General features: G+C 40.2%; 1 protein-coding gene across 20 annotated transcripts in view; it reads left to right on the forward strand.

The window, feature by feature from the left end:
* CHST9 (carbohydrate sulfotransferase 9) overlaps positions 1-15,484 on the forward strand; it is a 147,078-nt gene that overhangs the window by 108,391 nt on the left and 23,203 nt on the right. The window lies entirely within an intron of this gene.

Here is a 15,484-nt window from a genome sequence, read left to right on the forward strand (position 1 = left end):
CTGCTGATGGGATGCTTAAGGTGCGCTGGCAGCCTGGCCACACACGGGCGTATTGGCAGCTCCCAGTGCACCAGTGAAACTTTCTTTGTCTTGAGAAACAATGCATTTTACCTACTGGCTGCATGGCTGTGAGAATTTGCCATGGGACCTCTTTTCTCCATAGCCCTCTGATGGTTAAACAACCGCAGTGGGCTGGACAGTGATCCGAGAAGTGTCCCAAGCAGGTAAGGTTCGCTGTATTTTTTTTCTGGCTGTTACTGCCAGTCACAGCAAGCAAAGGCGGCACTCGGGGACCATGTCTGCCAGGCCAACTTAATGCTGAAGCATGCAGAACACAAGTATTAGTTTACACATACTTTCAGCAAGCATGGCATGCGGTCGTAGTGCATCTGTTTGTCAGCGTTGCCCTCAGCTTCTGACCAAACCTTGCCACAGACGGCCTTGATTCAGTGTTATTTGGGGGGTTTTTTAGCTGCTGTGAGCAGTCTGACAGGTTAGTTATCAAATTCATCAGATGTAGTTAGAGGGTGGAGCCAGGGGTGAATATTCCAGGTGTGAGCCTGAATGGATCTGGGAATGGGAAGGGATGGTAACTGCCAGACCACTGGTGACGGAGCTTGGGAAGAAGAAGCAGTGACAAGGATCTAATGTGCTGGAAGCATACATTTGGTTGTTTGGTTTTTTCAAAACTTCATTGCATCAGATTAAGTCTTTGCTGGAAGCATATTAAGCTTGGAAATTTAAACAGTTTTGAAAACACATGTTCAAGTCTCTACATATCTAAGTGGGCATTTATATTTCCCTGTATCTCCTGCCTCACGTGGAGGGAATGCTGCTGCGGTGCATTTTGGAAGACCTGCGGGTGGGATAGTAAAATTGTAACAGCTTGCCATGATTTCCTGTATCTTTTCTGTTTTAGAACCATTGCTTTTGATTAATGGACAATGTATACCAGCTGCTACAGCATTGCCTTTGCATTCATGGACTCAAAGCCAGGACTGGCTCTCTGAGTGCCCTCTGCATGACTTTTGTCCCTCCACAAATGGATGTGGCAATATTTTCTGTTCTGTGGGTTGGAGGGAAACAGCATTGCAGTCCAGAAGTTAGTGTGTGTGTGTACCCTCTAACAAAAAAACAAGAGATTTCCTGTCTGTTCTGTATAGCTAAGGAATTTCAAACAATTCTCTTGGCCAGAACTGAGAATTTAAAATGCAAGTCAGATGTGATAACTGTGGATTATAGTAGTATCGCTTAGGCTGGATGGCAGGTCAAGACTATTGAGACAAACGTTTTCTGGGTCCCCATTCATGGTGCTGGCTGTCTGCTCTGGCTTGTAGGAACTTTGTCCTTTATGGTGCAGTCTTCTCTGTGCTGGCATCAAGGTCTGCCCTGCTGTAGCATGTGCCAGGTGCTCAGATGGCCTGTATAAGCATTTCGGTGCACGGATCATATTGCAGGACAAAGATTTACAAGCTGAAATTCTTATTTCTCTGTCTGTCATGATGAACTTCACTGCAGTGCGGCTCCCACCACATTTCCTGGAAAGAGAAGGCGGACATCTGAATTCAGTCCCACTGGATGTTGGTTAAGGAAAGTTCAAATTAGGTTTTATGAAACCAGGATAAAATTATGCAAGAAATAAATAGCTGCACATTTCATAATGGCATTCCCTCAAGTGGCTTGCAACCTAGAGGTGTATAACACTTCTTACTCTTGTAATCAAAAAGAAATAGATTAGAAATCAGTTATAATTAGAGTGGTTTTGACCAGCTAAATTATAAGAGTGAGAGTTTAAAAAATTTGAAACTGAAGTTTTCTCTTTTTGCTTCGTGTGCGTTTTAAGGGAAGCAGGTAGAGGGCAGTAGATGCCCACATTCAGGAGATCTTCTCCATTGTACCGGTGCTGGGCAGATCACTCGGCTGGTCTTCAGCCGTGATTGTAGGTAACCTGATTTTACATCGAAATAGACTAGGAGTACTCGCACAATCCGTTAACACAACTCAACGGTTGGAGCTGTAACGTCTTAAACTCCCAAAGGTGGGCCTCCTGGTAGGACTTCAGAATCAGCAATGAAAATAGCACAGGTATTGACTTGAGGGTTCTCCATGCAGGAAAACTTTAAAGATGACAGCTGGTTTTGCCTAACTCAACGGAGATATTTAGTATCTTCTGAAGATTTTGGTTTTTACTTTTAAAATAAATGAAGTGATAAGCATTATTTGCCATGAAAACAAATCTCTGGAAGAAGAGATTCATTTCCTCCCCTAGAAGGAGGAAAAACCGTAGGAGGGTTACTATATGAACAAAGCTTAACTAAAATATAATTTTATTTAACCAATGCAGTATAATTAGAAATACTGCTTAAGAGTTCATTTTAATGGCTGTTGGGTTATTTGTATTCTTTAAATGAATGTCTACTTTATGAACAAACATCTAGCACACCTCAGTTCTCAAAAAGGTTTGCTTTGTTTGTCTGCAGTGATTTTTTGTGTAGTTCCAAGGGAGCATAATCAGAAAACTATCAAATTGACAGGTGGTAAAAAATTCCTGTAATACCTCCTAAACACTTGGCCTTTCCAGCCTGTGTCATGGAAGAATGGTCTGGTGTTAGCACATGGCTTAGGATACTACAAGTCAATCCCTTGCTCTCAGTACACTTTCTAGGTAACTTTGGAAGTTACTGAGGTCATTGTGTTTGTTTATTTTTCCTTGCACACACAGCCTAATACTTTTAGTATTCAGTAAGTCTGTTCTTCCTTTTCACTGGAAATTTACCTAACCACTGGTCAGCCTCCTATGGTTGGAGGCATGTGTATCAGCTCAACAGGAAAGGTCAACAGCATCCTGTATGACACCATGGTAGCTAGGGCATCCCCCCCCAGAGCGGGAGGACATCACTGTGCTCCTTCGGCAAAGGAGGGAAACATGCCCTTCTGTGTTTAACATCTGCCACACGTGCTGTAACAACAAAACTGTAGGATGAAAAAAGAGCATTGCTCTGAGACCTCCCACTAGCAAGGTCCCTGAAAGCACAACAAGCAAAGGGCAAACATTTCATTTGTGACACCTGGAGGAGCTTCGGTGTGCACAGGCTGCTTCACTGCTCAGCACTGCCAGGGTTTAGGAGTCATTGGCATGACCAGAAGACAACTCCTATGCACACAGAGAATCTGAGTGCTGGAAAAAAGTGTAATAAACACCTTATGTGCCCAGTGATCAAGAACTGAGAATGGTTTCACTAGTCTGATATATCTCCACTGTTGGGAGCAGTGCAGAATAAGGAACCCAGCTTTACTCTTCTCTTGCCTGCCTGCCACCAGTGGGCCATGTCAGTAAGCTGTGGTGGGCCTACTTACCGACGGTGTCCAGACTTGGAAGTATTTTAAACTGGAGCCCTTTTTTAGTGTCATGTCTTGTTGCACATAAAGCTGCAATAAGGGATCAGGCCAGAGATTTGTCTCACTCAGTATCTTAGCAGCAGAGTGAAACCTCCTCACGTGACTTTCTCAAACTCCAGCAGTTTGTTTTTCAGGGACTTCCTGTGCCAGAGGTGGCTTCTGTTTGCTTATCAACCCCCAAAGGATTTCCTGTCTCTCAGCTTGTTCAGTTGTCCCCTGAATCCATGTAAAGTTCTAGCAGCCGTAACATCCCCTGGTGAAGAGTTCCCGAGTTTCCTTTCCCAGTTGTGTAGAGAGCTGCTTCCTCATGTTTGTTTTGAACCTGCCATCTGCCTGCTTCATCTGATGCCCCCAGCCTTGTGTTAGAAGAGGCAGCAAACAGCCAGTTCTGATTCACCCCTTCCATGTCGCTCACAATTTTACAGATCTCTATCGCTTCTCCTCTGGATCATTGCCTTGCCAGGTTTCGTAGCTGTTGCTCCTTTGTAAGCTCATCTATACTTTCAGTCCACCACCTTACCCTCTTTTATTCTTCTCTGGTTCTATGTATGAGTGGAAGGATTAGAGTTGCATATAAGACTTGATGCAAATGTGTGTATATACAGAAACACAGTGGTTTCTTGTTGTTTTTCCTCTAGTCTGCAATTAGCTTTCTCTAACTTGTGAGCACGGAGATGATGATCACACACAAGTTTTACCACCCCAAGATCTCGTTCCTGAGAAGCAATGTGCTCAGAACTCAGTTCAGAGTCCACCACTTCTGAGTTTAAATTAAAAGTTTTCACCTAAAACCTTCCAAGCATCACTTTGCATAAATTGCACTTCACATGTCATTTTGTTACCAACTCAATCTTATGAAAAGTCCTTTAGCCTCCATCATTTCTACCCCAAATAACTTAACATCATCAACAAGCATTTTCATCTCCCTGTTTGGTCCCATTCTTGGGGGATTTTAAGAACATGTTGAAGAGCATGGATGTCCTCAACATGAGGCAGCAGGACTCCACTGGTGACTTTCTTCTACGGTGAGAATTGACTGTTCTCTCGTACTCCTGTGCTCTGTTTCTTATCTTTTAACTGTTTGCCTGTTTTCCTTAAGAAATCTTGTGAGAGAGATGTTATCAAATACCTTTTGGAAAGCCAAATAGACAAAGTATCTAAGTATAAAAAAAGTGGAGTCCCATAAAATGCAAGCCCTGAAAGAAAATAGCAGGCTGGCAAAAGACTTGTTATTGCTGCTCATCTGAACTATTCCGTCACTTGTGACAAATTTTGGTTTTGTGGTGCTGATGGTTCAGTAGCAGCTGGGCAGATGAGGGCTCTGAGGATGTGGATGTACAGTAGGTTTATGCAGATCCACATGAGCTTCCCCAGAAGAGGACTTCTCCTTGTCCCCACCGTTGTTCTCAGGTACATGTCTGTCTCCATTTGCACAGCTGATGTGGCTGATCTGAGCTGATACGGTCAAAAAGCAGCCTATTTAGCAAGATGAGAATTTGTAGCTGAATTGGGACTGTGATGTGTCTTGACCCCGCGATGCAGCTGTGCTACTGCTGGCACAAAGGAGGAGGAGGAAGAGCATGTCTCTACACTGCGGCAAGAGCTGGGCTGTCCATTTTTGCCAGTCATTGAGCAGCTTAAGCCAATCATGAAACTAAACCCTAAGAAAAGGTATGCGTCTGCAAGTGGTATTTTTAGCTAAGATTATTTGGGTGTTGAGTATGAGTAGGTGGTTGTGTGATGCCGTTTGTTTTCCAGCAAAGAAACAGGCATCTGTGTTGTGTTAATAGAAGTTGTCTGCTCTTTTCTCAGAAACGAGAATTAAAATTGAGGGATCTCTTCATGACTGACTTTCTTTGTGTCTGTGTGGCTTTCTCCTGTGATCTGTAAGCGTAGCTTCCGTTATTCCAGTGCGTTTGTTACTATGTTTGACTGAAGTTTGATGCTATGCAGTAGCAACTAGCGGTGTTTCCATTTCTTTTCTGTGATCCTGGGAGGTAGTTACCGGTAATCCAAGATGACAAAAAGTATTGTTGAAAGTAAGGACATTACTGATATGTTTGTATGAACAGAAGAAATCTGAAACTCTGAGCTGCTTGCAGCTTTGCTATTCCAGAGTCTCTGTCTGTACATCTAATTAACTATCCATTTAAAAAAGCTGGCCACTGCTTTCACTCCTTGCCAGTAACATCAAGATGTAAAATTAATTTTCTGAAGATTTGCTTCTTATATACTTGCAATAATTGGACCTTCCTTTTATGTTGTAGACAATCCAAAATACACAAATCACTTTAATTATAGCAGTAGCTCAATATGTTAGTGATGCCCAAAAGCTAGGGGGGGATGATGATGATGGTGCTCAGTTATCACATTTTCTTTTTTAGATCTCTCATAAGGCAGGAAATTCAGACCTGTCAAACTGGTTCTTTTACTCATCACTAATTATTTAAGTAATAGCAATTGGTGTGGCTTTAATCCAAAATATTTTCTAATCTTAAGAGAAATTTGCCGTATTTCCTTTGTGTTTCTTTTCATGATCTTTAATCAGATTTCATATAAAGAATTGTGTCCGTTATAAATAAATACTAATAATGAGTTAAACAGAAATATGCCTTTTCCCCTCAATCTGTGGAAATCTGTGAACATCTTGCCCCTGCAGTTAGCAAGAAGCCAATAACAAGTCTTGTTGGTAATCATGTACAACATTGACTGTGTTCACCTGTCAGAAGAAAAGAGAAATATCTCATCCGGAGTGCTCAATTCAGTAGAAATTAGTAATGTACTTGTGAATAAAGGCACCAAATTATGACTGTGTCACTTAGTACTTGCGGAAGCTAACTTGGTCAGTAATTCACGTGCTGATTCACGTCAAGCATGCAGGATTATTTTTCAGTGCCTGAAAAAGAATGCAGTTCACTGAGAAAGAATAAACAAGGTGTTTTTTTCCAGTCATAAAAAACTATTTTTAATCATTTAGTACTAAGGCCTCTCTCATAATTACTTTTTCACCTTTGCAGAAGACACATTAACCTTACTCTCAGTTTGGGGTATCGTTATCTCTACCAGTATTAGCATACACTCATGGTTTGCAAACCGGAACTGGGTAGACTTGTGTCTTAAATCAGTCTGCCAGACATGAACATGGCTGTAATTTCAGCTGTAAATTCTGCCTCCCCTTGCTGTGCCCGGCATGGCACATTGTACAGGAAGATTTCTTAGCTTGTTGTCTGAAGGCTGCTGTGTGAATAGTAGTTGTGTGCTGTATGGTCACGTTCTTCTCGTAGGTCTCCATAAAACTGCACCTGCACATTTTATGAATGCAAATTGTACCTAGGTATCAGCTTTTGGCATGTACATAAGGTCCTTTGCGAGCAGCAGCAGTATATTTTGTGGACAGAAAATGCTTGTGTGTACAAAACCTGCAGGTGTGGCTTTAAAGCCCATTTGACAGTTTACCAGCTGTGCGTGAAAAAGGCTCGCTCTACCTGAGAACATCTACTTAGACTCTCCCCGAGGAGTCAAAATGATACAGTGCATCATTTATGTTTTTAGCGTTGGAGTACTTTGTAGTTTCTGGGTGCTGGGTACCACCTTACTGCTGTTATTTTCAGTCTCTGTTTAATTAAAAGGAAACATTTAACCGTGTTTTCAGTGACATATGTGAGTTCAGTTCTCATAATGATTGCTCGAGCTGAACTTGCTTCGTCACCCCTGCCGCTTTCCACTTTTGAGCACTGCCAATATCCAAGTTGGCGTAGCACGGATGGCACGCAGAAAGAGGCACAACGGGCATTTCTAAAGTAAGCAAAAGGCTCCTGACAAAGCAGCCTATGGTGCTGTTTGTAAGGCTTGGAGCATCACGGTGTTTCACCTGCGGGAAAGGAGGATGTTGCAATTAGCTAGTGTGTGCAATATGCACTCAGTTGCTGCTTGGCTGGCCAAAGTTAGTGGTAGGGCAGATTACAAGCTTGAGCTGCAGGTTTGGCTTTGAAGACATTAAGCCTACAAGAGGGTTTGGTTGGTTTTTGGGTTTTTTTTGCAAAAGCCTAAACATACTCTTCTATAGTGGTGGTGAATCCTTTGCAGACTGGTGTACAGAGTTGATTTTGGATTTTTGGGAGGTGGTCTCATAAGATCTTGATTAAATAACTACTGTCAGTTCTCTTATGTGAATTTTTTTTTTATTTCTACCCATAAATTATTGTGTCCCCACCCCCCCCCCCCCTTAGTCAAGTACCTTTTCAGTATGGAGGATACAGTTTGAGTTTTCTGATATTCAGAGAATGACTAAAATATTTTTATATATCTACTGAACTTTTTTTGTTGAGGATTGCTTGTACATCGTTATAGGCTCTTCTTTTAAGGAGATCCTTAAAATATCACCCATTTAGTACTGTTTAGAAAAAAAAAAACGGTACTAAAGTTGTGTATGCAGAAAGACAGGTATAGATGTTTAATATGGCCATAAAGTCCCATCTTTACCCAAAAACCTTATTTCTTTATAACAATAAAAACTGAGCATCCATAATCTTTTCTTAGAATGGAGGAACAGTGGGAAGAAGAGGTTTTACAGTGCTCTAGACAACAAAAATAGACTCAGATTACAATAAGCAAATAAATAGTCTTGTTTGGTAATGTAACCTCCTTTGGTAACATTTCAGTAATGTAGTCATCGCTGACAAACATAAAAACTGTGTATTCTCTAATGATTCACGTTCACATATCTGAAACTGACTGCTTAGATTAAATACTCTTGTCAAGCTATCCAAATCCATTTGAGAACTAAATCTGTAGCAGTGGTTGAGCTTCCCACCCCCTTCTCTCTTCCAAATTTCCTTCGAGTAGCACAAACCTGAACCCTTGTGCATCTTGGATTCATATTATATTCTCAGTCATGGATGACCTTTTACAAACGACTTCCAAAAACTACAGCTGAATTCAAGCACAAGAGTTGGTCACAAAAGGTCATAATCTAGTTATACAAAATGTAGATAAATTTGTAGTCCCTGCAGCAACTGATTGCTGCAGGTTTTTCTTCTGTATCTGACCAACCTTAACTCAGAGCCGTGCATTAGGAAAGGTTATGTTCTAGTTTTGTTTCTCTCTGCCTTTCTCCTCCTAGTTTTATTTCCCTATAAAATTATCCTGCTCAGAGAATTTTTGGAGTTGTCCAGGTGTTTGGGTTCTATTTCAAATGGCTCCTATTTCTCCTTTTCCTTTGCCCCTCTGTTCTTTAATAGTGGATTAATTTCTGATTCTAGTGCATGCAATCTTCCTTTGTAAACGTGAATGGTGTCTTTCTGTGAGTGTCATATTCTCATTGGGGAATATTTTACTTCCAAATGGAATAATTTCAGAGAAGTTATATGAGTTATTCAGAGAAGTATATTATAATATCAGAGAAGTTAAGTGTGCAAAGAGGATGCCTTAAAGTGGCACTTTTAGACCTTAAGCAAAGAAACACGGCATATTCAAACAGGTACAGTTTGCTTATGTAGGCATAACTCAGAATGAGCAGTGAATTGAAATATTTGCTCTCATCACCACTGGTCACTTCATGGCCTTATGTTGTATAGACAATTCTTCTCATTTTTATTTCTGAAATTCAGAAACTGTAGACTAAGGCTTCCCAGGGAGACTTTGTGCTAGGACTCTGCTTTGTAATTAGTGCCAAGAAGCTGGATTTTTCCACCCCTGTTTGGGCTTGCTGCATGCTCATCTTGCACACAACTGCTTCTAATTCACACCAGAGAAGCTTTGTAGCTCAGCTGTTGTGATGCAGTTATCCTAGCAGGTGAATCAAAAGAAGGTTCTGTGGGCATAACCCCATAGGAGCTTGCGTGCTGCTTCCCATTGGTACTGGCGCCTTCATTTTTGTATGCCATTTCCAGGGTATTCTAATTAAGATTATATGGGGATAGTGTGTTTCAGAGCTGGATAGCAACTCATCTTCACTACAATTGAAAGACCAACAACTGACCTTCTTTAGGATATGCCAGACTGGATGGTCATGACTCCATGTGGCTTTGCCTTAACGTGGTTAATCTGACTGGAAATTTCAGCTGCAGTCACATTCCTCATCTGGGTGGGGGCAACCATATGTTCTTAATATGGACAGAAACCAAGCAGGAACCAAAACCAAAGCCAAATTACTGTAATGTTTCAGCCCTGCTGTGAGTGCAATGCAAAGCTTCAGCTGCCTAAGACCGTAACAGGATATATTAAGGAAAGCTTTATGTCCACGGCTTTATTTCTGTGTGGGGTCCAAGTATGTAGAGTCAAGCTCTATTTGCTCTCCGTGGTCTTTTACATCATCACAGCTCTTACTGTGCTGTTCTTCGAGTAAATGCCAGATAGTTTTCCTTCAATGGAAAAAAATCAGGGTCAACCATCCCTCATTTAACACAAACTAAGAACCTTGATGTAGGAAACTGCTGTGGACCAGCTGACATGTGGAAACATCTTCTTTTGTGTCAAAGCCCAGAAACCTATTTTGTGGAAAATAACTGCATAAGCAATTCAGCTCGACACCGGAGAGTACTCAAAAAGGCATTTTAACAGATTATGTGACCTGTCCTCTAGATGATCATAATATGAAGCACCATACATAACTAGCAACATGGAAGTGGAGGCTGGTGATCCATGTGATTTCAAATGAAAAAGTAATGGCCCTTGCAGTGTGAGGACTGAGGCAGTTTCTACCTAAGGATTTGGATCATGTTGTGATAGAGTTTGAGGAAATGCATCTGCTAAGCCATAATTAACTTATCTTTTCCTGCCTAATTTGCAGATGAGTGGGAATCCATGATTTGCTCCATTCAGTTCCTTAAGAGAGCAGAGATCTGAAAAAGCCGTGAAGTAGTTTAGCTGGATAAAAGGAAAAAGCATTTCAAAGCAGTTGCATAGTGAGCTATAAAACAAAATTCAAACTAACTATTTGTGTTGTTGGATACAGGATGAATGCCAAATAGGCATTGAAAATATACACGACATTAAGCTGGAAACCATCCAAACCATGATATCAATACTGTGTTGATGTTGATGTTAAAACCAAATCTGCTGTCTGGCATGTTTCCATTATCTGATATCTTCCATCCTTAAAGGAAAAAGGTGACAAATTTTTGCTTTCCCTTTGCCCAGATATATAAAGCACAATGTTCTAGAAGAAAACTGGCTAACAAGCCTGCCTAGTAATTCTGTTAGTGGGCATCCTGGCAATTCTGTGTCATTTGAAAACATTTATCAATACTGCTGAGGCAGAGGGCAGGTAAAACTTCAGATTTTTAATTAACTTATATTCTAACCTCTCCTTGCTGTAAGTGCTGTTACACAATGTTAGTCAGTGCAGAACTTGGTCCAGGAATGGATTTAAATTACACACAACACAAACAAAGAATGAGGTCCCTCACTCCAATTAAGACTAATGTTTCATTGTCAGTTCCATTATTTTTTTTTTCCTTTGCCGTTTCTTCTTGTTCTGACTTTGTTAGGTGGAAACTGAATGGTGTATGTTAATCAACACAAGACATTTGGCTACTTGAGCTTTCGTAAATGTTTCGTTTCCCGGGATCCTTTGAAAGTCCCAGGGAACAGTTCTGCATCCTTATTAGAGACTGACAATTAAGGGTCTGTTTTCATATCAAAACTAATCACAAAAAAATTAGCTAGGGAGGCCTTGGAATGCTGTAAGAGTTTCAGTGTTTTGAGATGGCCAACTTTCCTTCATTTACTTCAATCAGTATCAATTTGGGTTTCTTTTTATGTTTCTTACTGCCAGGGCAACTTATGAATTGGCGTTGTGACAACTGAAAAGGATTATGCAATACCGTGAAGATGTGATTAATACATTTTAGGCCACTGTAATCATATTCAGTTGCGTAATTGTCACAGAGGTGGAAAAGTAAGCTAAACTAGGTTTTGAAGGCAATACTATAAATGAGCAGTTTCAGTTTTCTGAATTCATGTTAGAAGGAGGAGGAGAATGCTATGCACATCTGCAGGAGCTGTGTTGCCTACAGATCTCGGAAATTCTGTGAATAATTTATACAAAATGTATGGTTCTGTCCTAAATATTTTAATCCTAGTGTGCCAAGTTACAGGCTTTCACAGAAGATAATCTGCTGGTGTCACACCCTCTCAGTTATAAGTCTGGAAAACAAAGCAGAGTGTTTCTTCCTCAGGCTCTGGTGCCATGGGAAATTGCTGCAGAAGTTTGTTAGGAATGAGTACTTTGGTTTCCTTTCACTTCTCAGAATCTGCTCTGGTAGGTTAGGAAACCAGCAATGAAAGTGGGGTGGATCATAACTGAATAGGTCACATATGTTTTTATTTAGGTCTATAAAAATCAAGTAAAATCCAAAGCTGTTAGTGTTTCTGTCACGAACTGGAAAACCAAAATTGAACTGATATTAGAATATAGAACTCCCTCTTCAAAACTGTTTTCTTAGTAGTGCCGTTCCCACTTGCAGTTAAGTGAATACGGCTATTTCTGACTGTGCGTATGGCTGTTTCAGAGCAAGGCTGAGGGTCCCCTTTGTCCCCTGGGATTCTCCCCACTTTTCTGCTTGGAAACCTTCTGACACTGGAGAACAGGGACACAAATCCAGAACTTCTGTTTGTCCCTTGCCTTGCTGCCATGATGCAAATATTAGGATTGTCTGGGGACTTAAGGGAACTACCTTTATTCCATAGCCTTCATTTTATTGATGTTGATGATGGGTACTTAAAACATAAATTGGGGTTTGATTTTTGGGAGGAAAAAAAAGAAGAAAAAAAGAAATCCTTTGTTGCTAGGACTTTTAGCAGTCACATCACATAAATTGGCAGATCTGTGTGTGTAAGGGATTTTACACTCTAATTAAATGCAGTAGTAGTCTTTTGCCTTTTGAAATTAAACCTTTTTTTCTTCTGCTACGTACTTAGGGAACAAACATGCTGTCAAAATCCTTAATGTGTTCAACTATTTGAACATAAGAAACAGCATCAAACTGTTATTTGTTCCGTTGGAGTGTACTCGTATTTCCAATCTGAATCTTTTGTACCTGGTGATCTTAATTATATTTGAGCTGGAAGTAGTTTAACATTAAAAGGAATTACAGCAGATTAATCTGTAAACCTGCACAAATATCACATTCCTTTGTGTGGAGGTAAGCAAGGCATAGTGTGCATAATTACATGTTGTTCTCTGTGTAGGTTGTGTGCGTAAGGCTGAGGAGTCGGTGTTGCAGTCCCTTGTGACAGCATCAATTATGCCACGCTCTTGTGTCTTGCAGTGGTCAGTTACATTAGAAAACATACATTATTCCTCTCAGTAAGGTAATCTTCCAGATAATAAGAACAAACAAGCAAAAAAAATTGAAAAACCCTACTTGCCCTGGAAACAGGAATTAGTATACTAATTAGTGTGTGAAAATACAGAGAAATCTCTTAAAGAATGTTTGCTGTAATGTATTTTTTCTAAAGTGATATACCTTGAGGTCAATCCAAGAAGGTCATTTATCTCAACCATCCAAACCCAAATAAAGGTATGGTTTTACACTTGTTGCATCTGGAGAGACAAAAGAAAATCTCTAAAAATGAATTGGGGGAGGTCTGTTTCTTCAGTTCTCATGCAAAAACGTTGTTGGAATCCAGTTGCACCAGTTTAGCCTCAGTTAGAGCAGCAAGAGAGCAGAGCCCCAGCAAATAAGAGTCATAGTCTGTACTGATAAATATGTCTTTTGACTCAAAACTATCAGTGAAGGCCACTTAGGCGCAGTATGCCATATGAGAGGTAGAAAAAGGAAGTTTCAGAAGAAATATTGAAGATCAAGGCAATCATATTCCGTCTGAGCTGCAGAAGATGTGTCTCTTGGACTACACAAGCCACCTGCTGGGCAGTTTCCATGTAAATTTCCAGATGGCAGTAGATTTCCCAGTTGGTCTGGTGTTCATGCGTCCATTCATCTTGCATAAGCTGCTATCTCATTGCAGTGGCTCTGGAAAAATCATCATAAATTTTGAATTTAGCATGTGTAGGTCTACCAGTAATGAAACTTCTGTCAAGTCTCAAAAATTACCTGCATTTGGTGAGACTAACACAGGTGTTTCCTGTGGGACTGGTTGATGTGTTCTGACAGTTCTGGTTTTATCAGCGTCCCTTTGCCTCATGTCCTTTGAATCTGGAGCACTCTCTCTAGTGGTGTTTCTTGAATCCCACTAGTGAATGCTGATGGTCACCACAAGTGATCACAAGGCTCCTATACAGAAACATCGTTCTTGAAATTCAGGGTGCTGTAGATAAAACACAGATTAATGACTATTCACTGTAAGACCATTCTGGTGATTTAAAAATAATTAAAAAAAAAAAAACAGGACAAACAAAATTCTGGTTACTTTCAGTGACGAAGCTTTCTATCTACTGCCGTGCTGTTAGCCATTAGCTGGAAATAGAGTCCCCTTTGAGTACTGTAGGTGTTGTCGCAGCATAACTTCCTTTTGCCTTTCTCTATTTAACCTGAATTCTGGAGGGACACTTTTATTTGATAGTTGATAGTTTTGAAAGAATTTCTAATTTTAACTTAATGATGATCTCTTAGTAGTGAGGAAGGGGAAAATAAGAGACTATCCTATTCAGGCTAAGAAAGAAGGAGTTATTTCATGTGTTCATGTTTTTTCACTGCTTTTTGTAGCTTTTCTCCTTAAAACAAAAGTGCAGCACACACCAGGACTTTGCAGGCTTCCCCATATAATAGCGTCAATGTATTTCCACCCTAATTTGCAGCATCCCTGTTATTACAGTCCTTGACCTCTTCTGAGCACAACTGCTGACTATGCCAAATTCACGTAGTTGTTCTGTGATGAGGACAAGGATCATCTAGCAAATAAATGGAGAACACAGTATTCGATTTGCTGATGACCTTGAATTTGATCTCTCTGCTATCCTTAACAGCCTAGTCAATCTCTGTCCTGTTTAACCCTTGTCATCATTGCTGGTATATCATACAGACACTTCTGCAACTGCCTTTTTTCTTGATACTACAGTATTTAAATCACAAAATGAAAGAACTAAGGGAGAACAAGGAAACAACTACCATAAATTCTTCTTCGCTTTTTCCTTAGCAATGTCAGGAATGGTCACAAAGGTCTTTCCCAGTCTTTCTGTTGGTTTTTATATTTGTCTGAGGTAGAAACCTCAGGTCTGATTGATAATGCAATTTGCATCTCGAGGCATCACTGGAAATACAATGGCATGAAAGGCTACTCTGGTGGAGAGCACTTTTCCCCCTGGGCTGACTTTAGAATCTCATTGATGTCACTTCCTTCCTCAGTCAGCAAGTGAATTTTCACTAATTCTCAAGACCAGCTGTCCATGCTGTCAACAGAAAGTTATTAAAATTCCTTTAAAGTGAATCAAAATAGCCTAAAAACAAATGTAGTGGGAAACAGGAAAGCATCAGTATTCAAAGTCCACAAACCTTTGAGCAAAACAGTGTTGATCTAACCAGAGATTTCAAACACTCTGCTTTCCTAGCAACTTGTATATCATTAGAGAATGCTAAAAACACATACTCGTTTAATCTTCTATTACCAACAATCTATTCAGTTAAAATATCAGTTACAAGAATAGATTCTGTTTCTCCCAAAGATGAGCTCAGCGAACAAGGGAATAGAATACATTTTGAGAAGTTTCCCCTAAATGATAGTTGGGTTTGGGTTTTTTTTAGCCAAAAAGCATAAATTCTGTATTTAACAAATAAAAACACAACACAAACATGTAGGGAATTATCATAAGAGACAATCTTATAATATAGCCTAAAGTGATAATCTGAATTATCTAAAATACTTTCCTTGAAGAGGAGTATTCTCACGGACAAGTAGGGAAGATCATTTTCCTTTAGTTAACAGAGTCTTTATACTGTATTTTAATACTTAGAATATTTTCACCTCATTTTAAGAATTCTATCTTGTGCCACGCGTACCAGTACGAAAAAATTCTGTTGAAATGGAGTATCATTTCCAGTGTTGGAGGAGGCAGCCACCCATGCTAGGCAGGCTCCCCTGAGAGTTAATAGTGACACTGACAGGTTATAAACAGTGTCCTATC

This window comes from Opisthocomus hoazin, chromosome 3 (genome assembly GCF_030867145.1).
Source record: "Opisthocomus hoazin isolate bOpiHoa1 chromosome 3, bOpiHoa1.hap1, whole genome shotgun sequence".
Lineage (NCBI taxonomy): Eukaryota > Metazoa > Chordata > Aves > Opisthocomiformes > Opisthocomidae > Opisthocomus > Opisthocomus hoazin.